This window comes from Melanerpes formicivorus, unplaced genomic scaffold (genome assembly GCF_026170545.1).
Source record: "Melanerpes formicivorus ecotype bairdi unplaced genomic scaffold, bMelFor1.0.p_v2 SCAF_23, whole genome shotgun sequence".
Taxonomy (NCBI): Eukaryota; Metazoa; Chordata; class Aves; order Piciformes; family Picidae; genus Melanerpes; species Melanerpes formicivorus.
The window spans coordinates 7,409,196-7,431,326 of NW_027142375.1; the positions used below are offsets into that span (position 1 = coordinate 7,409,196).

General features: G+C 45.1%; 1 protein-coding gene across 6 annotated transcripts in view; it reads left to right on the forward strand.

Annotated features, from left to right (window-relative positions):
* The first annotated feature begins 2,268 nt into the window (after window positions 1-2,268).
* HYCC1 (hyccin PI4KA lipid kinase complex subunit 1) overlaps window positions 2,269-22,131 on the forward strand; it is a 43,992-nt gene continuing 24,129 nt past the window's right edge. For 3 of the 6 annotated variants that reach the window (XM_068152446.1, XM_068152452.1, XM_068152451.1), the window contains exon 1: window positions 3,900-3,982. The gene's annotated coding sequence lies outside the window, so the exon portion shown is untranslated. Of the gene's footprint in view, window positions 2,288-3,899; window positions 3,983-4,451; window positions 4,477-8,589; window positions 8,614-22,131 lie in introns of those variants that run through there. The other 3 variants (XM_068152450.1, XM_068152447.1, XM_068152449.1) reach the window with 3 other exon arrangements.

Below are 22,131 nucleotides of genomic sequence, written 5' to 3' on the forward strand. Positions count from 1 at the left end.
TTCAAGAGAAAGCTATCTAAATATTTCATTTATGGTTGAAACTAGAATATTAAGAGGAAAACTGCAAGTCAGAACTAAACAACTGACACTGTCAAAATATTTTGTCAGTCGTTGCAGAGCTCCCAAAATACAAGGATTGCAGCATTTGTGTTTTTGCAGAAAGTGCTGACCTCTTTCTCTTTGAAAGGAAATTTTAGACTATCTGGGGTTTATTCCTAGGTCAGCATGATTACTTTTCTTGTTTTTCCCCCACTGACATCTTACATGCTTTGCTTACTTGAAACTGTTTTCATGGAGGATGTCGGACCAGGAGTCTCCAGAGCCCTCTGCATTCGATACAAAGCTCTTGGAACTCTGCTGACTTGAACCACTTGACACTTCCTTGTAGTCCCAATTAGCAGCGTTATCAAAGGCTCTGTAGGAGAGCAATGTGAATTCTGGGCAACTTTGAAAATGTTAGCTGAATTTCTAATTGAGACCACAGACCGCTCTTAATTCTGCAGCAAGCGTTACTCCATCCTAACTGAAACAGGAGGGCAGCTCCACAATGGTGCTGCTGTCTGTCTACCAGCGTGTGCAGTTGTTATGGTCACAACCAGCCTGGCCGAGGCTGGCACTGGGACAGAGGACCAACAAAATGTCACTGCTGGAGTTCTGTTTCTCTCCCTGAACAGTGCCCTTCTTGGTGTCTTACAGGCTACAGATTTGCTGTGAGATCAGATGACTGGAAATAACTGCTATTTTTTTCCCGGGGTCCAGATGTACTGTCTTTTAAAAACGCCCTGCGTTCAACTGCGCTTTAAGAACGTGGTCATATGACAGAGATTACATAGGACAGAGAGTTATGTATTTATCAAGGATTTCTATTTTTAAAGAAGCTTACAACTCCTGTAGAGTCTGCCATCTAAATACAATAACTTATCATTAAAAGGTGCCGGACAAAAACAATGAAGGAGGCAGAAGCTGTAGGTTGCAGATTATGTTCCTGAGCAACGAGAATGTTTTATGAAATCTGAAGGAAAAGTTCTCCCTGGAAATACTGTTTCTGAAACAACACTGAGCAGCCCTGAGTGCTGGGAAAATGGAACAAAAGGTCTGATTCTTTGTAGCCCTCTTTTTAGAGAGCAATGTGAAATGGAATGCTAATGGCAAAAAAACCTGCCATAAACACAAGGCTAAAAGCGAGCAAATGATGTGCGTATCTATGCATAGAAATACAAACACAGTAACAAGAATGTATTGCATATTGTTCTGTGCACTGAGAATGTTAAAGGCTGATGTGGTAGGAATGCCTGAAACAATAAAAGAATAAACAATAAAAGAATTTAGGAGTTACTGACACCTGTGGAAGTCATACAAAGTGAACTATTTTCTTTCGATAATGTGACCTTAGATTGCAGAACTATTCCTGAATGTCATATGTGGCTTGTGAGGAATTTGCATGCCTTTCCTTGGTGGATGACTCATTACTTTTACTAATCATACTAGTCATAACACATCAATAGCAGTAAAATTAATAACTAACGGCAGTATGATCTCAGTATATCTTTTTGCCCTTATCGAGGTCACTTAGTGCACCCTCTGTGACACAAGCCATATCAGTACCCAGTCCTGGGTCTGAGGGTGCAGAACAAGCTCCTCCTGCACTGCTGTACTTTCCTTCCAGTCACAGAATGCCACGTTGGACAGGACCCCAAGGATCATCTGGTCCAGCCTTTTGCTCCTATTGCTTGTTCTTTGGTCTATGCTGCTCTCAGCTGCAGGAAGAAAGGAAAACCAGGTCAGGGAGTAAAACTGTGTTTTAAAAAACTTGGGACTTTTCCTACTTAGTTCTCTTTAAACCAAATTAATTTGGTATTTTGTATCACTGTTGGGTCACCAAACACAGAAAGGTCTTGGGAACCAGGTACAAGCAGCAGGTGGTAAAGTCTATGATGGAGTTGCATATGCCTGCACTGTTGTTGGCATAAATAGTGGTGGAAATGCAGAGAAATTTGGATAAAGAGCTTAAAACCCCCCACCCCAAATGATTAAGTATTCTGGCTGTGATTCAGATGTGGGGTTTTTTCCTAAGGCAGAAATTTATTATTGCACTCAAAGTTCCATTTGATTGTTCCTAAGATGATGGCATTTAATTGTCTCTCTTAGTAAAATAATAAAGCTCTTTACACATTCATAGGAACCAATATTATCTGTCTTTTCAGGAAAACAGGCCTGATGTATCCAGTGCCATACAAATGAATGTCGACCACAGTACAGCGGGAGCAATCTAAAGACAAATGGCTTGGTAAGAAAGACATATTCCAAAAGCAGTTTTTATGCATTATGATTTGTTTTTATGAAAGATCCTTGAAAATAATGCAGACACTTTATTTTCAATAAATTATATACTAGATGCCTATGGAAATCAATGGTACAATAACAGCAGTCTAGATACATCTTAGAAAGATACTAGCATCACCAGGACGTCCAGGAAATCTTGAAGAAAAGCATTGAACTTGCCATTTTCTCATGTTGCAAGGATACCAATAACCTTTTTTTTTGTGTGTGTGAAGACATCATCTACCTGTACAGAGTAAGACTAGTGAGGCTTGGCTTTTAAATGAGTAATTGCATGGGGCAATGCTTTGTGACAGTTAAGTGTTGGCGGAGCTAATTCGGGCTCTGTCATTACACGGTGTTTGACCAAATCACAACTGCTTTGCTTTGGTTTCACCACAGCAATTAGATTAATGATTAATTAAGTCTTTATTAATCCCGAAGATTACCACATGCATGTGCTTCTGAGGATTAAAATTTAAGCCTCAAAGCATACTGGCAAAGAAACTCTGGTTGTAACAAGAATGAAAACTGAACTTTTAATTAAAAGTAGCTAATTATTCTACAATCAATAATGTTTTAGTACTCTCCAGAGCAATCAAAGGATGAGGTCATTAGAAAAAACCTTTGAAATATTTGAAACATTTGAAAAAAAAACCCACCCACAACAAAACAACAAAAAAAACCCAACCAACAAACCTTGTAATTTAAAAGAAGGCCTTAAGAGTGCTGTGGAATGAGACTTGCCCACAATTGCTCCACTTGGGGAAGGCTGGTAAGAATCTGGGATCTAATAATAAAGGCACGCCTGATAAAAACTACGAGGTATTCATTTGCGAGGGGTTCTCAGTGAGGTGCCTGGACCCATCCCTCGTGGAGCTGTCAGCCATTGTGGTGGTCTTTTTCGTTAGGGCTGAGGAAGTTGCGGACTTTTTCAGTTTTGCGGTCGACGTTAGCCAGCCTCTCGGCAGCTCCACTCGCACGTCGGAGGGATAGCAGCCGGAGGGACGCGTTCGGACGGGGTAAAACATATGCCTCTGATGCCGAGTGCCTCGAGCCCATCTCAAGCGTTGCCCCTGCGGTTTCTGTTCTGCGGGACAGCTCCCACCAGCGCTCGCTCGCACGGCGCTTCCGAGCGCGGGTGCTTCCTCTGCCCCACCGGGAGCATCTCTCCACAGGGCACGACCCTCCCAGCCCCTCGGGCTCCGCCTCAGCTTCCCCTGCGACGGGGCTGGCTCTGGATCACGTTCCCGATTCAGCCCCGGCGAGGAAACAAAGACTCGCGTTCCCCGCGGCGCTGCCGCCGCCTTTCAAGCTTCCGGGCCTACGGCGGTGCCCGCCTCGCGGGGCGCCCCCACAGACTGTCGGCCCCCGCCCGCCCAGCCCCGCCGCCGCCCGCCCAGCCCCGCCGCCGCCCGCCCGCGGAGCGGGGCAGCACCGCCCATTGGGGGAGAGGAGGGCGCGGGCACCCGCACGGTCCGCTCTGCCACACTATTGGGTGACGTGACCGCGCTTAGCGCTTTCATTGGCTACAGCCACTGCCAGGCAGCGCCGGGGCCGGGCGGTGTCAGTTCGCCGTTGCCCGCCCTCGCCGCTGTCGCTCCTGGCGGGCGAGTAAGTCCACGAGCTGCGGTGGTAGCCGAGGCGCCTCCGGGAGGGAGGGGTGAGTTTGAGCAGAAGCTACTTCCGCGGAGCCAACTTTTCGTGCACGGGGCTGGGGCAGCATTCTGTTGCCGGCGGGACGGTTTGCGGTCGTTGGGCAACTATCGACTGACTGAAAGGCGCTCCCCTAGCTCCGAGCTCCTCCATCTCGCCCCGGGGTAACCGTCGGTGCTCGGCTGGAGCTACTGTTACCCTTAACGGCGCAGGGAGGGAGCGGGCGGGCGGCAGAGTCGCTGTCGCTGGGCGAGGAGAAGGGGCCGGTACCCAGGGGCGGCGGAGGGGCAAGGCGGGGGGGCGTGACGGGTTCAGCGGGCCTCACTCTTGCATTGGCAGGGGGAGCCTTTCTGTGTCCCCCGGCGCGGGGCGGGGTGAGCGAGGCCCGGGGGCGGTGCTCGGGGGACCGACTGCAAGCCTCCCCGTGTCTCGCAGATCTCTCCGGAGCGCTGCTGGCATCCCGGCCGCGTCTGGCCGCCTTCTGGGCTCCTCCCGCGCCCGGTCTGTCGCTCAGCTCCCGGGTGGAGATCACGGGGGGGCGGAGGGGGGAAGCGACGGCCTCGCTGGGGCAGCTGGGGGCTGGCGGGGCAGCGGTTACTTGTGTCGCCTGGACCTGCGAGCGCAGGCAGCCGGCTGCGGGCGAGACAAAGAAGCTGCTCCCGCTGGTCTCGGCGGAGCAAGGAGCAGGCGGCGTGGTGCCCGGCTGGAGACCTCCCGCGCCTAGTGCCGGGCGCGTCTGCCGGCTGGTGGAAAGACGCGGGTCGTTGTTTGGTAGCGTGCTGTGAAACAACTGCATTCGAGCCCCTATCTTCTCTGTGTTTATTTTCTTGATGCGCTGAGTTGGGTGTCCGCGGCAGGGATGCGAAAGGTGGCACCAACAGTTCCGTTTGCTGAGAGTTTGCGGTTGAGGTTCCCAAGTAGGAAGTGCCGCAGACTGGCAGGCTTCGCTATTTAACTGAAAGCACGTTAAACTGAAGGGACTTTACTTGTCCTTTGTGTTTTCAAGGTAATGGTAAAAGCAGAGATAGAGCCTGTGGACTTCTCTTGTTCCCTGTGTTCCCGAAAGCTATCACGTTTGTTTCTCGTCCGATTGAGTTCTAACTCTGTCCTGAAAAGCTCCTGAAGTAAGCTCACAAGGAAGAGAGTTCTGTCCTCGAGGATTAAGTCACGTTGGCATTGATCTTCCGTAATTTTTACTATACGTCACTAGTGTGTGGGAGGACGCCTATAGAAGCCCATGAAAGTTTCTGTTAAGTGATTTCTGTTAGGATTTTTAGTTGCCAATACAGATTCGGTGATGAGATATTCTCTTTTCAGAGGCAACTTGAGCAAATGACAAGGCAAAGAAGCAAAAAGCACTCTTACATACCGAAGTATAGAGTGACATTGGTGGTGGTTCCTCATTGCACCCAAAGGGCTTTTCTGCAGTTTTTTTCTTCCAGTGATGCAGCTGGACGCTATAGCATCTTTAGAAGCTTGTGCTTCTTTTGTCTCCTGCACCTTCCAACAAGTTCTTTTATGTTGTGAAAAGTAATTAGTGTTGTAAAGCTTGGTCAAATTAACCTGCAATCTATTTTACTTTCATCAGTGAAATACTTTTGGTACTTTGAAGCTGAGTTTTAGATCCATCTAGCACTGTTCTTGGATGCACCTTTTCCTCCAGAATGAGATGATGACATTAAAACATTGCTTCTGAATTGTGAAACTCAACTGCTTCTCTTCTGTGATGATTTCTTTGTGAGTCAAGGTGCTTTTAGCAGGTCTTGTGCCAGAGGGGTTGACAATTTTGAGGAAGCTCAGCATTGATTGGGATGATTTATTAACTAGCAATTCACTTCCTTTCAGTGTGGAGCTGTTTAAAAGGTACAGGTTAAACTTATTCAGAATGCTTCTTACAAGGGAAAAGGCTTTCCCAGGCAGAGCCATGCTGACCTCCTGCCATAATCTCCTGAATGGAAGGGTTTTCTTTCACTTGAGAGAGTCCATAGTAGACATGTTCAGAGGCATAGCTGGGTAGTGAAGTCACTGGGGCTCTAATTTTGCAAGAACTTGCATGGCAAACAAGCATGTGCGTGAGATATTCGAAGGCTAGGTACTACAAATGGTATGTGTCATCTGTATTTTACTCAGCACAATGGGTCTGGCTGCAAGCTGGGAGGAGAGGCTCTTCACTGATGCATGTTACGACTACATCAAACCTAATAGTAAGTTGCTGAGTGAAAGTCTAGTTCTTAGTACCTGTTAGTATAAACCCCCAATTATCCTGACCCTTCTCTGGTCATGTCAGGAAATAGACTTTCATTAAATCCTATCTTCAGATAAATACAAAATTCTCTCTTAACCTGTCACTGACCTGAACACATGCAAGGTGAAAATCACCTTGTTCACTTCTGTGGACTTGTATTGTTAGGTACCAAACTGTGGCTAGTGTCTGCCTACTTTAATTAGAAAACAAGTGTGCATTTTCTGGCAATATGACACTGGCTTCTTTCAGGTAGTGTGAAAGATGCCTGATTGTGAGAAATCTGCCTGATTTGTAAGAGACAAGTCAATTCCCAGGCTTTTCTTTGGGACTAAGAGCCTGTAGAGTACTCTCTGTACTGGAGGTTTTCAAGTGAAACTGACATGAGGCTTAAATGTTTATGTCGATGAGCATAAGAAAATGCAGTAGCGCTTGAATGCTTAACATGGGCGCTCTGCACACCTACAAAGCCTATATCAGGAACAGCTTAGACTTCAATCCCTTCAGTGGATCACCTGGTCAGGTTCCATTCCCCAGCCTTCACTTAGGCAAATACGCTCTCTGCTTAACCCCGCATGTTTCCTCTCTCAGAAGTGCAGCATTGGGTACAAAGCTGATACTTGAGTCTGCCATAGCGTTTGTGTGGGTAGTTTTGTTAGCATAAATGGAGATTTCACGTATGAATCACTGCACTTCTCTATTTACAACGTTCCCAGTTACCAAGCAGTCTTGCAGGAGCAATGTGCATGAGGTTTAAGCAGGAGATCCTATCATGCTGTATAGGAGATGAGATGCCTGATGATGTGACCTTCCGTGTGTCTATGCTCTGTCATCTTTGAAGTGGGGAGGGTTGGAGTTTGAATCTGTTGTGCTTTAGAAAAACTGAAGCCTGCAAATTTGTATTGATCTCCTGAGGTGTAGTAGCTTGTTGACTGGAGTGACTGTGTAATCCTTACAACTTCTTCTGTAGCGTTATGAAAATACAATCTGTGCCTAAGCCCTGTGGTTTATATGCAGCATTTTTCAGGCTCGTGATTTGCACTTGATAGAATGCACTTGAAAGTCTTTGTTTGTTTTATTGCAATCTGATAGTTTTTCTGCTCAACCAAATGACAACTTGATTAATGATGTTCTCTTTAATTATGCAAGTATATTAAAAAAACACCCTCACATATTAATTAGGATTGTAGGCAGGATCTATTTTTCTTTAACTACATAGTTTCCTTTCTTTTCCAGAAAGATTGATCTTTTCTGGCAGTTCTCTGTCCTCAGTTGGCAGAATTGAAAGGGTGGCGTATTGGATGGATATTTGGAAGTGGAGAATGTGTGGCAATTAAAGTGTTGGGGTTTTTTATTGACTTTTAAAAAAAGATTATTAGCACCAACTAAATATGAACTTTAAGACCAGGCTGGATGAGGCTCTGGCCAGCCTGATCTAGTGTGAGGTGTCAGGTTGGACTTGATGATCCTCGAGGTCTCTCCCAGCCTTAGCGATACTGTGTCCCTGCCCATGGCAGGAGGGTTGGAACTGGATGATCCTTGTGGTCCCTTCCAACCCTGACTGTTTCTATGATTCTAACTTAAACTGCATTAATTTGTGTAAAATACTTCTGGGAAGAATTTTGGAAGGCAATAGCAAAGCAGTGTCCGGATAAGGACTAAAGTTGTGTCAGGTCAGTGTTGAACACAAAGCACTAAAACATGATAATGTTTTCAATGAGTAGCAACAGCATATTGCTGCAAGGTTAGGCTTCAAGTTTCTAGGCTGCCCAAGCTCTTTGTGCCATTAAAATGTTAATAGTAGTTCATGCATCAACCAGAAGCTTCCTTATGCTCTATAAATGTGTGTTGTAAGTGTACACACACTTTTAAGTACTTCAACATGCTCTCAAGATTTTCGTTATAAATAAATGACACTTAATAGATTTGAAGACATTGGTGAAATTTAATTAATTAATTATTTTTTTCCCCTGTAAAGCTGAGGGGTGAAATGTTCCTGCATTTGTTCTTACTGCAAGTCATTAGTTTTCTGTCAGAATTTGTGCTGGGACATTGTTAGCATGAAAATTCAAATACTCCTGGATTAGAAGCAGGGTGGAAGCCCAAACCACCATCTGAAAAATCCAGCAAGTATAATAGTTTTCCATTTCTGGCACGTCTAGAATAATGCAGGATATGAAGTGCTCTCTTGTACTTCTGGTGAAACTGCTGTGAAGCCTTTGTCCTAATTAGGGCCACGTTCAAGAGCTGCAGAACAAAAATAGACTGTTGGCTTAGTCTGTGAGGGGCACTGTTGTTTACAGCGATGCCTTTAGACAAATCCCCACATGCCACTTACATGTTTTGGTAACAGCATGGAAAGATTGTGAATGAAAGCAGCATAACTTGCAGCCCAAGTGAGTACTGAAATTGTCTGGATTTGACCCTTTCTTGTCCTTGCAGTGCCAGAAATAGGAAGGTGTTGGTGTACTTGTTGCAGTGTGAATTAAGGGCTCTGTTTGTAAGGCTTCTGTAGGTTCAATAAGCGGTTGTTCTAAGACTATTGTTTATTAGAACAGGAATAAATGAAACGTGGGATTTGGACAGATACTTAATCATCATCATGCTGTTGTGTGGAGAATGCCTTGAACAGTGAAGGTGTGCATGAAGACATCTCTGACTATATTTTAAAGGGCCAGCATAGCTGAAGAATCATCTGAGTGTTGAGAAGACTGGTGGAAAGTGGTTATCTCTCCAAAACAGATGTGTGTTGTGCATTCTTTCATCTCTGCCTTCTGATGGTATGAAATGCTGTGTAGCAATCAAAGCATAACAGAAATTTAGGTAAAAGCAATACTGGCTGAGCAGCAAAACATGCCTGTTGCAGATGCAGAAGTCACTAAGTATTTATATTCCATCCTGATTGGCATAAGAGCTCCCATTCTAAACTTAGTGACAGAAACTGTATGTTTTGGGCACTTCAGATAGCTGTTGCAGACAGCTCACTGGGGCAGGACATAAGATACACTTTACATTTTGTTACTTTATTCTTTTCCTTTTAATTTGAGAGCTAACCTTTAATTAAAAATAGCATAGCACACTCTGAAACTGCACTGTGTACTAATTAACTCCCTTCAGTGCTTAAAGCCATGCTGTCTCCTAAGGTTTCCTGCTGTTTGCACTGGATAAATATTTATGCTTCAGCAAGGCATTAACTTCAACCTGATGAATAGTGCTTACAATTTTAGTATTTTTCTTAATGCTAAGCAGTGTGATTCAGTAGTGGTACTACAGCTAATTGCAATTCTTTCTTAGAAAGAGGGGAAAGAAGCTACTGCACTTAAAATACAGTTTCATAGTTTCATTCAGGGTTGGAAGGGACCACAAGGATCATCTAGTTCCAGCCCCCCTGCCATGGGCAGGGACACCCCACACTAGATCAGGCTGCCCAGAGCCTCATCCAGCCTGCTCTTAAACACCCCCAGGGACGGGGCCTCGACCACCTCCCTGGACAACCCATTCCAGGGTTTCACCACTCTCATGGGGAAGAACCTCCTCCTCACATCTAGCCTGAATCTCCCCACCTCCAGCTTCATTCCATTCCCCCTAGTTCTATCACTACCTCAGATCCTGAGAAGTCCTTCCCCAGCCTTCCTGTAGGCCCCCTTCAGATACTGGAAGGCCACAGTTAGGTCACCTCGGAGCCTTCTCTTCTGCAGACTGAACAGCCCCAACTCCTTCAGTCTGTCCTCATAGGAGAGTTGCTCCAGCCCTCTGATCATCCTTGTGGCCGGGTGTTGAGTAACAATGAGGCTGCCTTGTACAGAAGCTAGGGCTAGATGATAAAAAGGTTTTTCAGGAGTGTCTGGCTAATGACAGGGCTGCACTGTATCATTGTGGTTTGTTTTCAGGAACTGGAATCCTGCTGTCAGATGTGAAGGCAATTGTTTTGTATGTTTGTTTTTAATCCCCCAGTACTTGCTCTATTAAAGGAAATGACTGGAGTATGTGTAAAAGCAGTAAGCTGACTTAAAACATCTTAAACTGTATGTAACAGGTTTCTGAGAGCAGCCACATCTCTGGAAATTGGGATGCTGTGAATATTTTCAGCTTATCATCGAAGAGATGCTGGGTATGCTATAGTGACAGCTGTGTCTGAGGAAGCAGGCTGTAGGAACTTCATGTACAAAACCGAACACTTCTCTTCCTCAGCGTTACTGACTGGCTGAGGGAAATGGTGATAGTCTTCCAGAGTTCAGGTGGGCTTCAAAATCAAGTGACAAGGTGCCCAGGTGGCCAGGAAGGCCAATGGCATCCTGGCCTGCATTAGGAATAGTGTGGCCAGCAGGAGCAGGGAAGTCATTGTGCCCCTGTACTCTGCATTGGTTAGGCCACACCTCGAGTACTGTGTCCAGTTCTGGGCCCCTCAGTTTAGGAAGGACATTGAGACACTTGAAGGTGTCCAGAGAAGGGCAACAAGGCTGGGGAGAGGCCTTGAGCACAAGCCCTGTGAGGAGAGGCTGAGGGAGCTGGGATTGTTTAGCCTGGAGAAGAGGAGGCTCAGGGGAGACCTCATTGCCCTCTACAACTACCTGAAAGGTGGTTGTAGCCAGGAAGGGGTTGGTCTCTTCTCTCAGGCAGCCAGCACCAGAACAAGGGGACATAGTCTCCAGCTGCACCAGGGGAAGTTTAGGCTCGAGGTGAGGAGAAAGTTCTTTGCCGAGCGAGTTGTTTGTCATTGGGATGTGCTGCCCAGGGAGGTGGTGGAGTCACCATCCCTGGAGGTGTTCAAGAGGGGATTGGATGTGGCACTTGGTGCCATGTTCTAGTCATGAGGTTGGTGGTGACAGGTTGGATTTGATGATCTTTGAGGTCTCTTCCACCCTTGGTGATACTGTGATACAACCTTGTGTATTTTTTTGCTATGCTTATGAAGAGACATTTTTGAAAGCACAGGCAAGAGTGACATCAGGGAATTGTTTTGCTCTTGGTACTTAGTGCTAAAGCCATTTTGTTTTTTCTTATAGTAACTTTGCACTGGTTTTTGTCAGTGAAATTCTGAGTATTCTACAGTTTGTAGTTAGTAGCACATTGAGCTGCACCAATTACTGTCTACTGGGTTAAAATGATACCTTTCTTACTGATTTGCTTTAGGTTGTGCCAAAACACCTGCCTCAAGTGCTGTGGGCATGCTGCTGCTTTTACACAGAGCTCTTAGGCTCAATAAATTGAGGTCTTTCTGCTGGCATCTCTCATGCTCCTAATTATATTGACTCCCTGTGTCAGATCTAGAAAGGCTAATAGGCTCCTGCATTGTATGATTTTTTTTCCCTGCTTTGCACTAAATTCCCAGTGCAGCAGCTGGAGGAGCGGGTGAGAGGCTTTCAACAGTAATTCTGCACATCCATTTACATGTGCATCCTGCAGCTTTGCCAGTGCTGCCACAGTGTTTACCAATTCCAGCCTGTCTTGAGAGAATGTGATTTACATTTTATTGTTAAACTGAGGGGGGAAAAAAATAATCAAGTTTCATTCCTCCCCTCCTTGTTTTGTAAGCAGCACTTTGTGTCAGTACAGTAAATGGCATATCTTTTCACCACAGTGGTGGTGTGATGAGACACTGCACATCAGACAGTCACATTTGTCCTGTTACTCAGTGACACACAACAAAGGGAACATCTGCTTTGTGGAATTCTTAATGACACTGCTACAAGTACCAGGATTCTGTTGTTTCAGCTAGAATTGGTCGTAGATGTGGTGAGAAGGACCTGGGAGTCCTGTTGGACAAGTTATCCATGGGACAGCAATGTGCCCTTGTGGCCAAGAAGGCCAGTGGGATCCTGGGCTGACTTAAGAAGACTGTGTCCAGCAGATTGAGGGAGGTTCTCCTCCCCCTCTACTCTGCCCTAGTGAGACCCCACCTGGGATATTGCATCCAGTTCTGGGCTCCCCAGTTCTAGAGGGACATGGATCTACTTGAGAGAGTCCTACGGACAGAGGGCTGCTAGGATGATTAAGGGACTGGAGCTGAGAGACCTGGGGCTGTTTAGTCTGGAGAGGAGACTGAGAAGGGACCTAATAAATGTATATAAATATGAGGGCTGAGAGTCAAGAAGGGACAGACAGCTTCTGCTCATGTGTGCCCTGAGATAGGACAAGGAGCAATGGATGTAAACTACAGCACAGGAAGTTCCACCTCAGCATGAGAAAGAACTTCTTTACTGTAAGGGTCACAGAGCCCTGGAACAGGCTCCCCAGAGAGGTTGTGGAGTCTCCTCTGGAGACTTTCAAGACCTGTCTGGATGCTTTCCCGTGTGACCTGTACTGGATGCTGTGGTCCTGCTCTGGCAGGGGGGTTGGACCTGAAGATCTCCAGAGGTCACTTCCAGCCCCTAATATGCTGTGAATTTTCAGCAATGTGTGAAAATACATCCGAGCTACTCTTCTGGCACTTCAGCATCATGTTAGAGATTGGCTGAGTGGATTTGCAGTCTGCTACTTTGAAGTTTTGCTGCCTTAGTAACTTCTGTTTGGTGTATGTATTACCAATATTGTTCTTTTGGCTAAAATTTAAGAGTGCCTGAAGCATATGCATTTGGACAGGTTACCAAGAGCTCTTGTTAGAGGGTGATGGTTGTTTGTGCAGTGCTGTTTTGTGCCAAAGAGTTGTAACTGGCAAGCTGTAGCTCTACAGGTAAAACTGATATGCTTTTTCCACCTGAAACTTAACATAATCAGAGATCTCTAAACTGTGCAGTTCCTTTGAATCCATAATGAGTGTGTTCATTCATGCCTTAACAAAGTAATGAAAATCTCTTGTTTAAAAGGTGTTGTTGATGATCTGGATGAGGGCATTGAGTCCATCATCAGTAAATTTGCTGATGACACCAAGCTGGGGGCAGGAGTTGAGCTGCTGGAGGGTAGAGAGGCTCTGCAGAGGGACCTTGACAGGCTGGACAGATGGGCAGAGTCCAATGGCATGAGATTGAACACATCCAAGTGCTGGGTTCTGCACATTGGCCACAACAACCCCATGCAGTGCTACAGGCTGGGGTCAGAGTGGCTGGAGAGCAGCCAGGTAGAGAGGCACCTGGGGGTGCTGGTCGATGGTAGGCTGAACATGAGCCTGCAGTGTGCCCAGGCAGCCAAGAGGGCCAATGGCATCCTGGCCTGCATCAGGAACAGTGTGGCCAGCAGGAGCAGGGAGGTCATTCTGCCCCTGTATACTGCACTGGTTAGGCCACACCTTGAGTCCTGTGTCCAGTTCTGGGCCCCTCAGTTTAGGAAGGAGGTTGACTTGCTGGAACGAGTCCAGAGAAGAGCAACAAAGTTGGTGAGGGGTTTGGAACACAAGCCCTATGAGGAGAGGCTGAGGGAGCTGGGGTTGCTTAGCCTGGAGAAGAGGAGACTCAGGGGTGACCTTATTGCTCTCTACAACTCCCTGAAGGGAGGTTGTAGACAGGCAGATATTGGTCTCTTCTCCCAGGCAGCCAGTACCAGAACAAGAGGACACAGTCTCAGGCTGTGCCAGGGGAGGTTCAGGCTGGATGTTAGGAAGAAGTTCTATACAGAGAGAGTGATTGCCCATTGGAATGGGCTGCCTGGGGAGGTGGTGGAGTCAGCGTCATTGAAGGTGTTCAGAAGGAGACTTGATGGGGTGCTTGGTGCCATGGGTTAGCTGTTTGGGTGGGTTGGATTGGTTGATGGGTTGGACGTGATGATCTTGAGGGTCTCTTCCAACCTGTTTTGGTTTATTCTAAAAAATAAAGGTTTATTCTAAATAAAATACCAGTGACAGAGGAATAGTCTCCTATTCTGGGAAAGAAATGGGCGCAGTTCATCCATGTTGCCAGAGTTGCAGCACTCCGGTGAAGCAGGGTAAAGACTAAGTCACTTAACCATTTACGGCTACTTTTCAGTGTGGTAAAAGAAAAATCATCTTGTTTGAATTCAGTAGCAGCAGTAGAATGTAGATGTACTGGATGCCAAGGGAAGAAGGAACACCTGAAAGGAGGTCTCTGCTCGTGCCGTGAACAGGAACCGACCAAAACTTGAATAGAAGTTAATTGAATTGTGATGGATCATTTTAATTCCCTAACTTAACAGGGAGCAATCATCAACCATTCCAAGCAGAGTAAATGCTAAGGCTGTTTTCAGTATTGGTGTGCCCATCCTCTGAAAAATGCACCTTTGGTTTTTTTGTATGTTTTGTTCTGTTTGTTTTATTCTACAGTCAAAATGAGCTAATAAAACATATCAAGGGACTGTCATAAACCTCTGTGCTATGAATTCTGGGCTGTATTTCTAACAGCAAAGTTCCTGCTTTCCTCCTGTCTTTGGGGAGATGGTAGAATGGTGTGCTGGAGATAATGATACATTGGTAGAGTTAGTGATGGGATGTATCACAGCACTCCTTTAAAATAAATGCTCTGGAGTAAAAGCAGAGTTAACCCCACTGCAGTCATACCTGATAATTTATGATGTTATTACCACACTGTTGTAGTTCTGCCCTGGGTAAGCACCACATAATGGTTATTCTTGTGGTGTACTAAGTTTTTTCAAAGGCTGCTTCTGGGAAGTCCAGATCATTGACCCCTGCAGGATTTATGCCAAAAGCATGGTTTGCTCTCACTTCAAATACAGCATGTTGAACTTCCTCAGCTGCAAGTGAAAGGATAGTTCATATTTGTAGGTACATGAAATCTTATAAATGCTTATTGAGTAACTCCTGTTAAAGGTATATACTGTGTAAGCACTGAAGTTTGTGGAGGCCAGGAACTAGATGTCACAGCCTTACTGCCAAAATAATGCTCTGTGCTCTCAAAAAGACCATTGATTCAAGACATTTATGCAGCACTGAAATGAGAGCTGCAATGTGTTTTGTCTAGGTAGTTTATTCTATTTCACTGTTTTGAATTTGTCTTTGGGTTTCAGGGAAGCTTCCTGACTTCCTAGGGATGTAGCATAGGTTAGGCTTAGGGAAAGTAGGGTGCATGAGAAGGTTAAGCTTGTTTTGGGGCTCTGTAGAGAATGTTTCTGGTAAGTGCTTATTTCTGTAGTGAATGCTACTGCTGGTGTATGATAGAAAAGCTAATGCTTGAGGATACAATGCAAATGATACAGCCTGAAAGAGAGTAGGGCTTCTGCAAGCTGAAGAATGGGGTGTAACTGGAGTAACAAACTTCCTAGTTCCACCTCAACATGGGGAGAAAGTTCTTTACTGTGAGGGTGACAGTGCACTGCAATAGGCTGCCCAGAGAGGTTGTGGAGTCTCATTTCCCCAGAGACTTTCAAGACCTCTCTGGGAATGTTCCCATATGGCTTGCCCTGGGTGATCCTGCTTTGCAGGGGATTGGACTTGATCTCTGGTGGTCCCTTCCAACCCCTACTGTTCTAGAATTCTAAGTTGACTTAAGAGATAGCCAGTTTTGACTGACTGTGGCATCTTTGTGGCAGTTGTACTTACCACATGCATTTGTGCAGAAGGCAGCAAGGAAGAAATAGAAAGGTAGGATGAAAAAAGAGATTGTAATTGAACTGTAGAACTTAATTCATCTAACTCTACTTTGGCACTGTATTGCTGGGGCTGCTTTTGTACTGCTTTAACAATAGAAATCTGGCTTACTATGACTTGTGTAAATTCAGGTGAATATATCAGTGTGTAATCTCATATCTCTTGGTGAGTTGTTTAGCTGGCATGAGTCATTTAGCTGTCTTCAAAGAGGTATTTCCTTGCAGATAAAGGGCAGGTTGGTTGCATACAAAAGGTGGCCTGTAATTGTTGTTTGCTAATCTTAAATTGAGCAAATGTTATTCCCAGGAGTCAAAGGTCAAAATTGAAATCTTCCAAAGGTTATAAGGATCCCACCTCCTGCTTAAGACTTTTTAGAAACCTCTTATCATTGGTCTTTTGGGTCATGTGTGCCCTCATGACTGTTTGCCAGCAGTGTAAATGGCATTATTATCTCAACTGTAGGTGGAGGGGGTGTGTGCCTGTTGGGTTTTTTCCAACTTTCAGAATTGAAACATTCTAGAAGGCTGAGTTACAGTTGGGGATGCCAAGTATTTGTGTGTAGGTTTCTGGACTGCAAAGCACCAGTGTTCTGTAGTGCTGGATGCTTTGCACAACAGTTATCTAGAGTTTCTCTATGGCCTGGTTAATGTCTGCTTGCTTTCTTTAAAATAACTCATTTGTTTTCCTTATTTGTGCTCTTCAGGAGGAATTTTTTTCCTTTGGTCACTATGTATCACTGTCATATTCCAAGTGTAAACTGTTTGGGAGTGCACAAAGTCGGGAGAACTTGCTTAAATCCCTGTAATGGAAAAGTCTATTGAACCCTGACCCTTCAAGGCTCTAACCTGTAAGCTGAAAATGAGATGGTTGCTTCTAGCGCTGATGGGAGGGGTGGGTGGGGAAAGCAGCAGAACTGAAATACCCAATTCAAATTTGCTGCAGTTTCAGTTCCTAGAGCTCAGTAACCTTCAGAAACCACTGGGGACAACGATGTTCAAACCAGTTACCTTTGTGGAGGTTCGCTGTTGTGGAGAAGACAGCAGCAATGACCACGCTGAATCAGAGTTTCTGAAACCTTGTCTAACGGTGCCTGTAAATAGAGGCCTCTAAAAGGAACTGATGATAGGGGCAGGTGGAAGACTGTTCTCAGGGAGCAACTTCTGATTTCAGCTTTCTGAACTGGAAGAAGTGCTTTTATATTTAACAGCTGTGGGTGGATTCTTCCATGAATGTGTCCAGGCTTCTTCTTTTCCCTGTCCATTTGTGGAAAGTTCATGTCCTTGAGACTCAGCCCATGCTTCCTTTGCGTTGCTTTTAGGAAGTCCCTCTGTTTGTTTTGAGCCTGTCACCTATGGTTTCAAGTAATGCATGTTAGAAGCACTGAATCCTTTTGTTTGTTTTCTGGTTGGAAGGCACTGAGCAGCCATCTCTTGTCATTTTAGGAATTTGCTTGAGCCTGAGGCAGTGATGCTTGGTGCTCCATAGCCATCTTGTTGATGTGTCTAATTTTACACTGAAGATAGCAATTACCAGAGAATACTTGGTAGTGAGTCTTTGGGCAATGCTGTGTTATGTATCTGAATAGAGCATGTGACTGTTTCAGCCTTAGCACAGCGAGGGGTTTGTTTCTTAGTGCAAGTTTGGGAAACCTGGTCTTTGTCAGGGTGGTTTTCAGAGTCCACAGCAGCATTGGTTTCTTGTCTCAAGAGACTTTGAAAGATTTGCTATCCCTTACTGCATCTACACATTCACTATGTCACTAGAATGTTATGCATGAACATCAGGAAAGCACATTGTCTTTGGCAATTTATTCAAGAATACAATTGCCTTCGGTTTACCAAGGCTTAATCTTTGTCTCTGAAACAAGCTGGGAGAGAAAGGGTTTGACAATGTGAATTTTAAGTGTAAACTGTAGGCTTTAAGTAATCTTGAAGTATGATGTACAGCTGGGTTAAGGTTTTCTAATACTTCAAAGGGCAAGAGAACCCAAATCTTATTTTCATGCACTTAAGTCTCTACTTCTTTATACAAGCTACTTTAGCATATGAGATTAATGTGTACCAAGGACTCAGTCCCTTATGGGTGTGGTACCTCCTAACAGAATGCTCTTACTTTGTTCCTCTTCTGGGATGAGTTGACAGATTTGGCTGAAGATTCTGCTCCATTTTTCCCTGAGGCTTAACAAAAAATCTTAGCAAATAGTACAGCTTCTAAGCAGATACTTTTCAGATTGGGTAAGGACACTGTATGTGCTTTCCCTTCTATTCCAGCAATTCCCAGAGGATGGGACTTGAGCAGTTTTTGGCTCTTGGTTTTGTTTTTTCCAGCTCTGTGACTTGCACTGGCAAATTCCTAATACTGTGGTTCCAGAAGGTCAGTTCTGCAGAACTGGAATTCATTCTCCATCCAATTCCAGCCTCCTTGTGCGTAATCCACATTTCATTTACACACAGGGCTGGAGCACCTCTCCTATGAGGACAGACTGAAGGAGTTGGGGCTGTTCAGTCTGCAGAAGAGAAGGCTCTGAGGTGACCTAATTGTGGCCTTCCAGTATCTGAAGGGGGCCTACAGGAAGGCTGGGGAGGGACTGCTCAGGATCTCAGGTAGTGATAGGACTAGGGGGAATGGAATGAAGCTGGGGATGGGGAGATTCAGGCTGGATGTGAGGAGGAAGTTCTTCCCCATGAGAGTGGGGAAGCCCTGGAATGGGTTGTCCAGGGAGGTGGTAGAGGCCCCGTCCCTGGAGGTGTTTAAGCCCAGGCTGGATGAGGCTCTGGCCAGCCTGATCTAGTGTGGGGTGTCCCTGCCCATGGCAGGGGGGTTGCAACTAGATGATCCTTGTGGTCCCTTCCAACCCTGACTGATACTATGATACATGTGTACTCTGGATAAATTCTACCGAAGCTGGGTAGCTTTAAAGGATCGAAAAGCCCCATGTTACCAGAATTTCCTCTTAAAGAACAACCTGTGCACATGCTGTCTGTGATTCCATTCAGAACTATGACTTGATATTATTGTATTAAATTCTTGAGTGGCAGGTGTGAAAAGCTGAAACCATTTAAGCAGATGACTCCATTAGTAATTTTGCCAGAGAACACGTTTTAATTCCTCTTGGCATGTTCAGCACCAGCTCGGTGCATAGCAGCTTTTTTCTTCCACATCTATTAAAAATGTTGAGTTTGGTAAGTTCCTGATCCATTTGTGCAGAAATGGACAAAGGAGTGGTCTTTGCAGAAGTCTCTTCCAAACAAGACTCAGTGTTGTCAGATAAACTTGCTAGGTATCTTATTCCAGTTGTACTACTCATCTTGAAACAAAGCAAAAATCATTATCTCCCATATAAGGAGAGTTTTATTCTAGTATTAGAACAGAGCAGGATCAATTTACAGCTCCCAGGCTGCTTATTTCTTGGGAACAGATCCAGTCTTACCTCAAGCTATATCAAAAGGGATTGCAGACTTTGACTGGAATGTTGAGTTAAACTTGCTCTCTTCTTGTTGATAGTGGAGCTCCAGTTGCATATGTCCTAGGGTTCCAGTGTCAGAGATTAGGATGGGTTGTATGGCTTTATGCATAAACCATAACACATGCCTACTTTAAACAGATGTTCTACAAGGAAAGCTCAGTTGGTAATTATTCTTTAGAATATGTCATGTTTCTTGCTGCTGATCCAAGCTGAGGGCCTTGTTGAAAATACTCCAGAGTGCTTGTAACTCACAAGGCATGAGCACACAGATTAATTTGCCATGTGTTAACTGGGCTGCAGTAGCTATGTGTAATTTTATCATGTGGCAAATGTGAAGTAATATGATAGGACCAGCAGTGAAAGTGTCACCTAAAGTTGCTTTACTTCATTTATGATATAGGCTAAGAATATATGTGTCCAATTAAAGTTCAACAGAGATGTATCTCAGTACATTAGAGGTTGGAAGGGACCTCAAGAGATCATAGAGTCCAACCCTGCTGCCAAAGCAGGGTCACTTAGGGTATTCCACATAGGAATGCATCCAGGTGGGTTTTGAAAGTCTCCAGAGAAGGAGATTCCACAACCTCTCTGGGCAGCCTGTTCCAGTGCTCTATCACTCTCACTGTAAAGAAGTCTCTTCTCATGCTGAGGTGAAATCATCTGTGTTCAAGCTTGTACCTGTTGTTCCTTGTCTTATTATTGCACATCACTGAAAAGAGCTTGGCCCCCTCTACTTGACACACATGCCTCAGATATTTATAGACATTGATGAGATTCCCCTCTCAGTGTTCTCAAGATTAATAGCCCCAGGGATCTCAGTCTCTCTTCACAGGGGAGATGCTCAAGTACCCTAATCATCCTTGTAGCACTCTGTTGGATTCTCTTCAGCAGGTCTCTCTCTCTCTTGAAGTGGGGAGCCCCACACTGGATGCAGTAGCTGATGAAACCTGACTGTTACTGAGATCCCCATGAATACTTTTTTGAATATTTGAGATGCCTCCTTCTTTCCTGAAACTGTCTTCCATGAGGACATCCAATTGACACTGCCTCATAACCTCTTGGAATGAGGAGCATAGGGACATTGAAAAGTGTCTTGTCAGTTTTAGTCAAAGTGCTGTTTGATTTGTGAAGACAAAGGCAATTTGGTTTTAAAGATGCTCTCAAACTCCATTCATCTGAACTATTGAACTGGCCAGCCTGATCTAGTGTGGGGTGTCCCTGCCCACGGCAGGGGGGTTGGAACTAGATGATCCTTGTGGTCCCTTCCAACCCTGACTGATACTGTGATACTATTTGCAGGGGGTTCGGAGGAAGAGACCAAGGACAAAAAAGTTCAGTGCTTGGTGTGTTCCTTGAATTTTCACTACAGTTTTGGTATTTATAAAGTACATTCTCAACATCATTTTGCAGCTCTTTTTGAAGCAGAATGTATTTACTTTATCCACTTTGTTGCTGTAGTTCTGTAGTGACTGGGGCATCTAATGCTTACAGTGGCCTATATCTTGCAGTTGAATCCACTCAAAGAGAGCTGTAATTAAAGCATGCTTTTTTTTTAATCCTTTAGGGATTTTTTTTCCCCTGTAAAAGCTTAACAGATGCTATAAATTAGGCCTTACTTTGGCCTACTTTGTGTTGAAAATTCTTTTTTAGAGTTGCTTTCTATGGGCTGCAGAAAACATGGCTAGCTGAATTTTTTTAATCCTTCCCATAGAACTGTCTTGGATGTCCCAGCTCTTAGAGTACACCATTGCAGTCCAACTTACCTGCTGTTTGACTAGCACAGAGTGTGACAGTCCTCAGCAGAACAGCAGGTTGTCTGCTTGTTTTGATAGCTCACACACCCCTGACGTGTGTGTAAGAAGGACATTGAGACACTTGAACGTGTCCAGAGAAGGGCAACAAGGCTGGGGAGAGGCCTTGAGCACAGCCCTATGAGGAGAGGCTGAGGGAGCTGGGATTGTTTAGCCTGGAGAAGAGGAGGCTCGGGGTGACCTCATTGCCCTCTACAACTACCTGAAAGGTGGTTGTAGCCAGGAGGGGGTTGGTCTCTTCTCCCAGGCAACCAGCACCAGAACAAGAGGACACAGTCTCAAGCTGCGCCAGGGGAGGTTTAGACTCGAGGTGAGGAGGAAGTTCTTCACCGAGAGAGTCGTTCATCATTGGAATGTGCTGCCCAGGGAGGTGGTGGAGTCACCGTCCCTGGAGGCATTCAAGAGGGGATTGGACGTGGCACTTGGTGCCATGGTCTAGTCATGAGGTCTGTGTTGATAGGTTGGACTCGATGATCTTGAGGTCATTTCCAACCTTATTTATACTGTGATACTGTGAATGGAGGCTTTTTTCAACCTAAGGAGGCATCAGTCTAACAGATAATCTTTATCTCCAGGGAGAAGAATTACAAAGTTAGGCATCTTTCTTGTGACACTCCAATGTGTATTCCCCTGGATGGGCATGTCCTTTCGCTGTGCATTTCTGAGTAGTCATTTCCTCACAGCCACACCCCATGCATTGAAAGCTTTTGGTCACTTTCTCTTTAAGTAAAGCTGTACTTGAGTATTTATACTTCCCCTTGCTTAGGAGGGTTATAGTGAGCTCTCACTATTATCCTATCTGGCTCTTCTCCCATTAGGCTTCTTAAGATTCTCTGGATATATTCCATTGCAGTCTGGATTACAGAACAAAATATTTGTGTCGTGCAAGGCAATTCTTCCTTTCCCCTCTTTTCCTTGTCATTCATCAACAAGCTGATACTTGGGTGTCAGCACTTCATAACTGATTTTAAACTGACAAAGCAGAACTTGATGGGATGTCTCACATGATGGAGCATTTTGCCAAGTAACTGTTGTATTTTGTCTTCAGATGAGCATTTAATTCTGTTGTTTGAAATCCATGGTCACAGTTTGGATAGCTAACATGTACTGTTGAATGGTTTACCTGTGCCCAGGGTCTCTCCCA